Here is a 9000-nt window from a genome sequence, read left to right as displayed (position 1 = left end):
AGGAGGAATCGTGTCTGTTTGGCTCAAGGCTAACGCCAGTGTCCGGCCCAGAGCCTGGCACGTTATAGACGTTCAATATCTCCTTGTCGAAAGACTGAGTAAATAAAACTGCAGTAAGATCCTTCTTCTTGGTGAACCTGGAGGATCTCAGAGGATGGAAGAGGTGCCAGAAGACTGAAAATGGGCCATCAGTGTGAGAATCTTCAAGTGGAGGGAAGTAGATTTCACAAATCTTAAACTGATGAATTTAGTGAAAAATCCCAAGTAAGACACTAAGATATGACTTATAAAAATCTTGTAAAAACCAAGTGTGGTCTTTAAGAACTAATATCAATTCAGGTCAGATATATTATTTCTTCTTCATAAAATTAATACATTAGACTACACTAGAAAGATAGGAAAGTGAAGAATCTGGGTTTCAGAATGGCAGTCTATCTAAAAGTAGTGCATCCTCCCAGACTCTAAGGAGGCATTTGAGGACTGGCTGATGGGAATAACGTGATAATTTGGCAATAATCACTGTCTAACGTGCCTTATTCAACAATTTGTAGCCTCTGGATAAAAAAATGGTTGAGCATCTGTAAGTCACATGAATTCGAGGAGAATAACCAATAGTTTGGTTTAAAAAACCAGAATTTAAAATGATATAATCATATTGAAATGATTGGCTGAATCTAACAAATTAACTTTAATAGGAGTCAATGTAAGTACCTGAGATTGAGTCCAATAAACCTATTGGACAGATGCAAGATGGGGAGTTCCCACTTAAAATTAGGAGCATATAGGGCGGAAAACCTCAACCTTATGGCTCTAGGTGATAGAAGAATTAGTGGGGTAATTACAGGGTAATATGACTGCCAGAAAAGCTAACGTGATTCATATTTATAAAGCACTCATAAAATTCACAATGTCGTAGGTGTAGTTAGGGCTCCACATGTAATTATGGAAGCAGGATCAAAGTTCTTAGAGTATAGAGAGACCGATTCTGCCTTGTAGATTTGGAATCTTCCACATAGTAAGTGCTCCATAATTGTAAGTCGAGTGGGTTTTTAGTGGAATAACGTTTGACTTGAGTCTTGAAGATTGAGTAAAATATATCTAGCGTTCAAGACAATATGAGCATTCTACAATACTTACAGAAGAGGACTCCCATGAGAAAGCAGGGGAAATGTTTGGACAAAAGCATGAAAGAGACATGGAAAAGGGAGTAAGTAGTAAGAGGCGAGGCTGGTACTGTCGTTTGGGTCAGATAATGGAAGATCTTACATACTAACCTTAGGAGTTTGGATTTGTTTTTTTATTCTACTTCACGATTTTAAGTAGGGTGAGAAAACAATGCTCAGATTTGTTATTTTAGAAATATATTGAAAGTAGAGTTTTTAGGGAAAGGTGGAAGGTCTAAGCTCCATTTGGAGGCTGTTAAATTAGAAGATGATGAGGGCCAGAACTAAGGCAGTGAGAGTGGGATTGGGGAGGGGGGTGCTAAGAGATGATATTTGAGTTATTTTCACACATGTGAAAAACAGCAAAAAAATAAAATTCAACATATGCTTAGAGTAGGGAAAGGATATATGCTAGTCTGTTTAAATTCGTAGCCATGATTAGACTATAGGAATATCTTATCAATACATGATTTCTATGTGTCCAGCTAGGCATAGGAATTCAAATGCCCATTTGAGGGAAAAGGCAATAAGATTAGCAATTAAAATTTTTCTTCATTTTGCTTGTAAGTCCTTGGGTGCTCTGAAGCTAGACTATATTCCAATTTTTCTTGATAAATGGAAAAGGGGAAAAACTTATTATGTTTTAGGTTGTTGTGCTTGCATCTCTAAGGGTAGAATCTGGATTATACCACTGAAACAAGCCCCCTGCCCCCACATTTTAAATAAACTTACTTTTAGAATTACAGAAATATTGCAAAAGTAGAGTTCCCATGAACCCCATCACCCCTCCTTCTTTTTCTTAGGGATGAACCCACTGTGAGCTGCTAGTCAGTTGGTTCAAGACAAATTCATTCACTGTTCTTGGGGAAGCCTGATTTGGGGACAGAATCCCAGGGCACAGGCTTCAGGCCAGGTGTTTAGTACTCTGCTAAATTGTGTAAATAACAGTATTCTCTTAAATAATCTCTGTGGAGATTACTCTCATGTTAAGGAGATTTTTACTCCCTGATTGGGGTGAGGTGAAGGTATTTTTGCTAACCCGAACCAGAAACAGTGCAGAAATCAACAGTGGGTGGGTCTCCCTGGAGGAAGGAGGGAGCAGGCGGGAGTTTAAGAAGGGAGGGGCCGGCAGAGACCACCCCTCCCCCGTGAAGGTGAACTCAGAACGACTCCAGGCCTGCTGGTACCTGACATGCACTTTACAAAAAAAAAATTAATTGATTATTTAATTTATTTTTGGCTGTGCTCGGTCTTCATTGCTGCGTTTGGGTTTTCTCTAGCGGTCCGCGGGCTTCTCATTGCAGTGGCTTCTCTTGTTGCAGATCACGGGCTCTAGGTGTGCGGGCTTCAGTAGTTGTGGCACGTGGCCTCAGTAGCTGTGGCTCACGGGCTCTAGGGCTTAGTTGCTCCGCGGCACGTGGGATCTTCCCGGACCAGGGCTCGAACCCATGTCCCCTGCATTGGCAGGTGGGTTCTTAGCCACTGAGCCACCAGGAAAGTCCCTGAGATGCACTTTTAAGCTTTTCCTTTCTGGGATGGAATCTCCTTATTTATCATCAAAGCTTAGTAAAATTTATTAGTTACAAAGGTTTGTTTCGCTTTGCTTGGGAAATAAAAGGAGAGCCTGAGGTCCTGCTTTGGAGAGAGGTTGCCTGGAGTGGACTGCAGGGACGAGAAGTTACTAGAAAGTTAGAGTCACTGGCAGAGCAGCCCAGAGCAGCTGTCTGCAGGGAGCCCACCCAGGTATCACCTGCGTGGATTGGAGGAACATTTGAACACTCCCCAGAGATGCTCAGAAATTCGTGAAAAGATTGGTTTCCTATAGTCATGTAGCCTGAGATGTAACTTTTATTTGTGTGTGAAATAGAGGGCTTTTCTAATTTTACTATAACAAATACACATTGGAATGGGGAAAAAACTTATTAAAAACAGTAGTCATCTTTTACTTCAATGTACATTTTTATTCGTAATTGAAAAGAATAGTCTATTATACTGCTAATTTATTGTAAGTGTACCCAAAGTAAAAGGTCCATAGAGGCATAAAAAAATGTATGCGGTTTCTATTAAATAACACTTTCTGGTCACTTTAGAATATGAGTATAATATACAGATATTATATGCACAAAAAATGTAAAAAGGAACTGTGAAAACAAGTCTTGTTACCAGTTTGTATAAGAAAAAAGACATTTCTTTTTCACAGGCTACCAACATCACATAGGATGGTTCCTAACAGAATTTGACTTTTTCAGTTGATTCACCTGGTAGCTCAAATACGTGTAAGAAAAGAAGTTAATATACAATGAAGTCACTACACTTTGTTAGGGGGCAGTAGAAATTCATACTGGTACAAAATATTATTCAAGATTTTTACATGAAGTTGTAGTGTTGAGATTGAGACACATCTTGGTTGGCAAGTAATCTAAGAATCGTTCACGACTGAAAGTTTTGTTTAAAATGACATTTGTTAGTAAAAATGTTAAAGGTTAAAAACATGTAGAAATACACAGGCCATGTCCTTCTGTCCTGTTACCAGTAGATCCTTGCCTTTGTAGAGTGAAATGCTTTAAGTACTTCCAATATTTTCCATAAGATGGCAGAGTTGCTACTACAAATGTGAGCGCAAACTAACTTTCATTCTGTTGGTCACAGTGACAAAAAGACTTAGAGGCATTCCCACCATTTAAATACTGCTACCCCGCTTTCAATAAATAATAATAACAATATTGAGTTTGTTAGAAACAATACCAAAGAAATAATGACACGTCGTGTAATCCCGGCAATTTATGCCATCTTGCATGGGGATTGCTTTCATCATCGCACTGCTCCTTTACTGAGTTCCCTTACTTGTCTGCTCTGGGTTTTATTTTAAAGTGATCCATCAAATTAGACCAGGGGTCCCCACTCCCCAGGCTGCGGACTGGTACTGGTCCGCGGCCCGTTCAGAACCGGGCCACACAGCAGGAGGGGAGCGGGCAGGCGAGTGAGCGAAGCTTCAGCTGCCGCTCCCCATCGCCCCCCATCGCTCGCATTAGCGCCTGAGCCATCTCCCCCCCACTCCACCCACGACCCATCCGCGGAAAAACTGTCTTCCACGAAACCGGTCTGCGGTGCCAAAAAGGTTGAGGACCTCTGGACTAGACCCTGTGCACCACCCTCGGGTCATCAGAGGTGGAACAAGAAAATGTCTGTTGATAATCACGTGAGTGAGTAGTGGCCACGATTGCTTTTGATTGCGAGGAGCTTTGAATGTGAATTCAGAGGCGCTTCAGACTTGCTTTGGCTTGTCTGGGATGGGTGACTGCAGTTCTGGCATTTGTTATTCGGGTCCTGAGCGGTAGGGGGCTCATTTTGTCCATTCGCCCTTTCAGCCAGAGTCACAACAGAAAAGATGGTACAGGTTTGGCCAGATGGACGGGGCAGCCTCTGGCCTAGCAAGATCTGGGTATCGTAGAGTGAACAGATGTCGTTTCTAGAGGCGGAACCCAAGGAAAGCAACTTATTGACCACCTGAAAGCTACTAAGATTTCTCCTGTAAACTTCTCAGGGCAAAGGTGTGATTTGTTTCTGTCACTCCCCCAGCTTCTGGCACAAAGTAGATGCTCACTGTTTGCTGAATCACTGGGAGAGAGAGAGAGGTTGTGAATGGGCTCTCCTTCCTCCTCCTGGGATTGCTGGGGCCCAGAATCTGGAGGAAGGAAGGCCCTAGCCTCTCCCTTCAGGACCTGGCTTGTACAGAGCCACAGGTTCAGGGTGGTGAGGTTAATACTCCACAACCGACTGTGAGCTCCTTGTGGGCAAACCCCTTACATCTCTAGTGCCTGCCCAGCCCCTCACACACAGCAGGTGCTGAGCAGGGTGTTTTGAAAGGAAGCAGCAGCAGCCGTAGCTAGACACCAGGGTGGGGGGATGCTGGCACACAGTGTGGCTTCAAGACGGTCATTTAATCCCGTCTCCCTGGAGGAGCTGGTGTACCAAACGTTAGTGTGGTCCCCACCTGCACGGAAACTTCAAGACCAGCAGTATCTTCTGGATATTGTCAGTTTTACACATCCAAGTGCAAATCAGACTTATCCATGAATGAAGAAGTAACTACACATTCGAGTTTGCTGTAAGCTGCTATTATCAGGAAAGAAGAGATTTCTTTTCATAGAACGCTGATAGGCCAAGAATGCGCCAGGAAGAAGTCTGTTTTCACAAACAGAGGAGGAGGGTAACACTTCCCATGGAAAAAGCATGCTACACTCATGCTTGCTGCAAAGGCTTCCCTTGTCTGTGAAACATACCAGGACTTTGATATCTTTGCAACTGAAAAAATCAGAGCATTCTACTAGAAGAGATAATTTGGCAACTACAAGATGGAGAAAAATTTATCGAAGGGGAAAATTCCGGAGAACTAATGCCAAAAACCACAATCTTGAAAACCTATTCATTTTTTCCCCCGAGAGAGCATCTCACTAGAACATGACTCCTATTCAGAATATTCAGGGAATGTCTTTGCTATTACTGATACTTTAACTTTTAAAATATCTAAGCATCTTTATTTTAATCATTTTGGATGGTTAGTTTTCCAGAATCAATTTTATGTACCCAATTATTTAAGAAGAGCTTATTCACCACAGAGCCAAAGTATAAAGTTGTGCAGGTTATACAGGGCACAGCAATGCCACATTTAAAGGGTTTCCATTCGAATGATAGACATTGAAGATCTGGATGGTTATTTGAACATTTTTCCAGTAGATGCTGAAGTGTCTAATTTAAATAAAAATCGATAATTTAATTTTAGGACAAATGAAAGGACCGTATCTTGATTAAGGGGTTCCTGTTCCTAATTTACAGTAAATGTTTTTATTGATAATCTGGATTTATCATTATATGAGTAAGATGCCGTCCTTTGAAGCAATACAATGTTACCCACAGGCTCTACTAAGTGTATTCCTTCTCACCTTAAATGTCTCCAGACAACTGTGCTATAGATTTTTATATTAGTTCTCTTTCCCTGTTCTTTTAGTTAGGGAGAGTATGTTAAATTATTGTAAGTATTCCTGCATATTGAAAGTATTCCTTTCTAATTTTCTGCTTTTTAGTCTGTCATGTGATTGACAATAATATCATTAAGATCATAAGAATTGTGTGCAAATTAAGAGTTAATAGGATTGAAACAGAGGGTTGAAGAACTTTTCTATGGGAAAAACTCAGGAGTTTCAGAGTGTGGACTTTATAACATTTATTGGGCTAGTCAAAGACCTTTTCTGTTTGTTCTTTGGTTCTCAGTTCTGTTGTGGGTAGAGGTTGCCAGGAAGCAGAGTTCTTGTCACATATAAGGGAGTCTCAGAAAAGTTTGAAAGGTAAGCACTACTGAGAAGACAATGTTTTCTTGTCTTTCTACCTACAATTGCAGAAATTCCTTAGTGTTTTCAGATTGGGAAGGTCTCAGGGGGAGTTCTCACCTGTACATTGCTACCATGGGATGAGAAATAACTATTATTCAGAAAGAGAATAAAACATGCATTTAGACAATTAATACTTTCCACTTCAGATGTTCCCCTAAGGACTTAGAAGTATTTTGAAGTATTAACACCCAAATTCCCTTTGAGTTCTATAGGAGGAAATTGGAATATCTATGTCTTTATGAGAAAACAAGACGTAGCCTTATTACAGGTGTCACCGATGCTAATAATACTCTGTGCTGTTAGCATCCATCATACGGCATCTTAGATTTGCAGGGAAACTTTAATGAAAATGCTCCACTTTCTTAAGAGGTTTTAATTATCATGCGGCCCCATATTTACAGATATGGAAATGTGAAGATCAGGTAGACTAAAATCAAGGAGGGTTGACGGCCATGGGCCCTGAAACAAAAGAGGAAAGAATAAAACAGGATCAGAAGTCCTCCTGCTCGACCCTCCCCCGAAACATCCTTCTCGACAAAGATTAATGGGACCAATGTGACTCAGACTCAGAACTTTAGAGCCAAGTCTTTGCAGGCCTAGAGCACGAACAGAACTTTCCAGAGGGTCAAGCAATTTTGATTTCTGGGTGAACTTGAGATATTTGAGTAATGAATGGCTTTTCTCTGTGATGTTAAAATAATCCAAAGATCAAGCAGGTGATTTTTTTCTTAATTCACCACACTAAACAAGTGGTTTAAAAATAATAAATAAAATGGAATTAACAAGCTTTGCTTGCCCTATTAAAAACAAGTTAAGCATGCCACATGAATTGCCCCAAATTCCATTCTCTAAAATTACTTAACTTGGTGCTCTATAGATTATATTTTGCTTTAAAATGTTTAGCACAGGAAACTAATTTTCTTATTTCGAGTGATGGCAAAAATGAAAAGCTATAGAAGGACTTAAATAAATATTTACAGGTGTTGGTTGAATAAATGGGTTAAATGGGACAGTTTAGAATAATAAACACCCTGGACAATGCAAAGAGGGGTCTGCACAACACAATGCAAGTTAAGATGAGGGAACCAGAAAGCAAATTACCATTCACACATAGAATACTCTAGTTGTACCATCATGATCTGAGTGCAGTAGGAATGTTGCAATGGTGAGGCTGTTGATTTCACTTTACATAGGAGACCCAAGAAAACTATTTTGTAAAAGTGCATTCAATGAGTGCTGTTTTAGGTTTAAAAGAGATTTAAGATAACAGAAGGGCAAGAGAGCAATTCCCTTTAAAAAAAAAAAGAGGTATAAAAGAAATGAAATTATGGGAGGCAGTTAAAAGATGACTTGAAGCAATTATTTACAAAATCACTTCCTCAGGAGTATAAGTCTTGAGAAGAGACTGATTATCTGGTAATTAGTAGTAAACTATCTGCTGGCTGACAAAAAAGCATGAGAAGGCTCGACTGGAGCAGATAGGAGTATGTTTAAATCACGAGTCAAGAAAGAAGGCAGGAAGGACTGAGTTGTTCTGTCTTTAGGAAGCAAAGAGCAGTGATCTGAGGTCTGCGATGGTTTTTTGTCCTGAGAAGGCAAAGTGGCAAGAGGCAAGCCCACTGGACAGGACTTTCTGACGCTCAGATCCAGGAAGGGGGGGGGGGAAGGGAGGAGCCACCAGCAGGAACCCAGGGGAAAACACTCATAAGACGGCAGTCAACAGCCAAGGGATGGGTCAGTCCAGACTCGTGACAGCTGATGGCCACCAAATGCAGAGAAAAGAAGGCTGGACCAAAAGCTTGCCCAGCAGACCGATGGGACGAGGGACAAGCCTTTGCAGCTACCAGCCTCTGTCTCCTCATCTCTGAACCAAGCGAACCAATTGTTGAGGTCCTTTCAACACTACAATCTTGCAGAGAAGGAACACGTTGTCCCAGGCATCTTCCTTCTTTTAATTCTCGCTCTGAAAAAATGTTACACTATTTATCCTTCAGGGAAATGGCCCACAATGGTGCATTTTAACAATGTGATTTTAGAAAAGGATGTACTTAGTGAAGTTTGTGTACAGATGTGTGTGTACAGCATGGATAAGTCACCCAATCTTATTTCAATGATCAGTGTCAGCTGCCAGATTTGCAGGCACCAGGTGCGAGGAGGATATAACCAACACTTTTCAGTGATGAAAATCACTTCATGGGATATTGTTTAATGAATAATACCTGGAAGGTTTCTATCTCTGTTGCTCTGGCTCTGTCTCCCTTTCACTCTCACTCACACACACACACACACACACACACACACACACACTCTCACAGAGCCTAGGAGGAATATACGATAAAATCTAATTACAAAAGCAGGTTATGATTTCCCTCAATTGTATGTTTTCTTAGAGAAGCGTACTATCAAGTAGTTTAAAATACACCCTCCCCTCCGTATCCACGGGTTTC

The sequence above is a fragment of the Mesoplodon densirostris genome, chromosome 13 (genome assembly GCF_025265405.1).
Source record: "Mesoplodon densirostris isolate mMesDen1 chromosome 13, mMesDen1 primary haplotype, whole genome shotgun sequence".
NCBI classification, from domain to species: domain Eukaryota; kingdom Metazoa; phylum Chordata; class Mammalia; order Artiodactyla; family Ziphiidae; genus Mesoplodon; species Mesoplodon densirostris.
Note: the sequence above shows the minus strand (reverse complement) of the source record.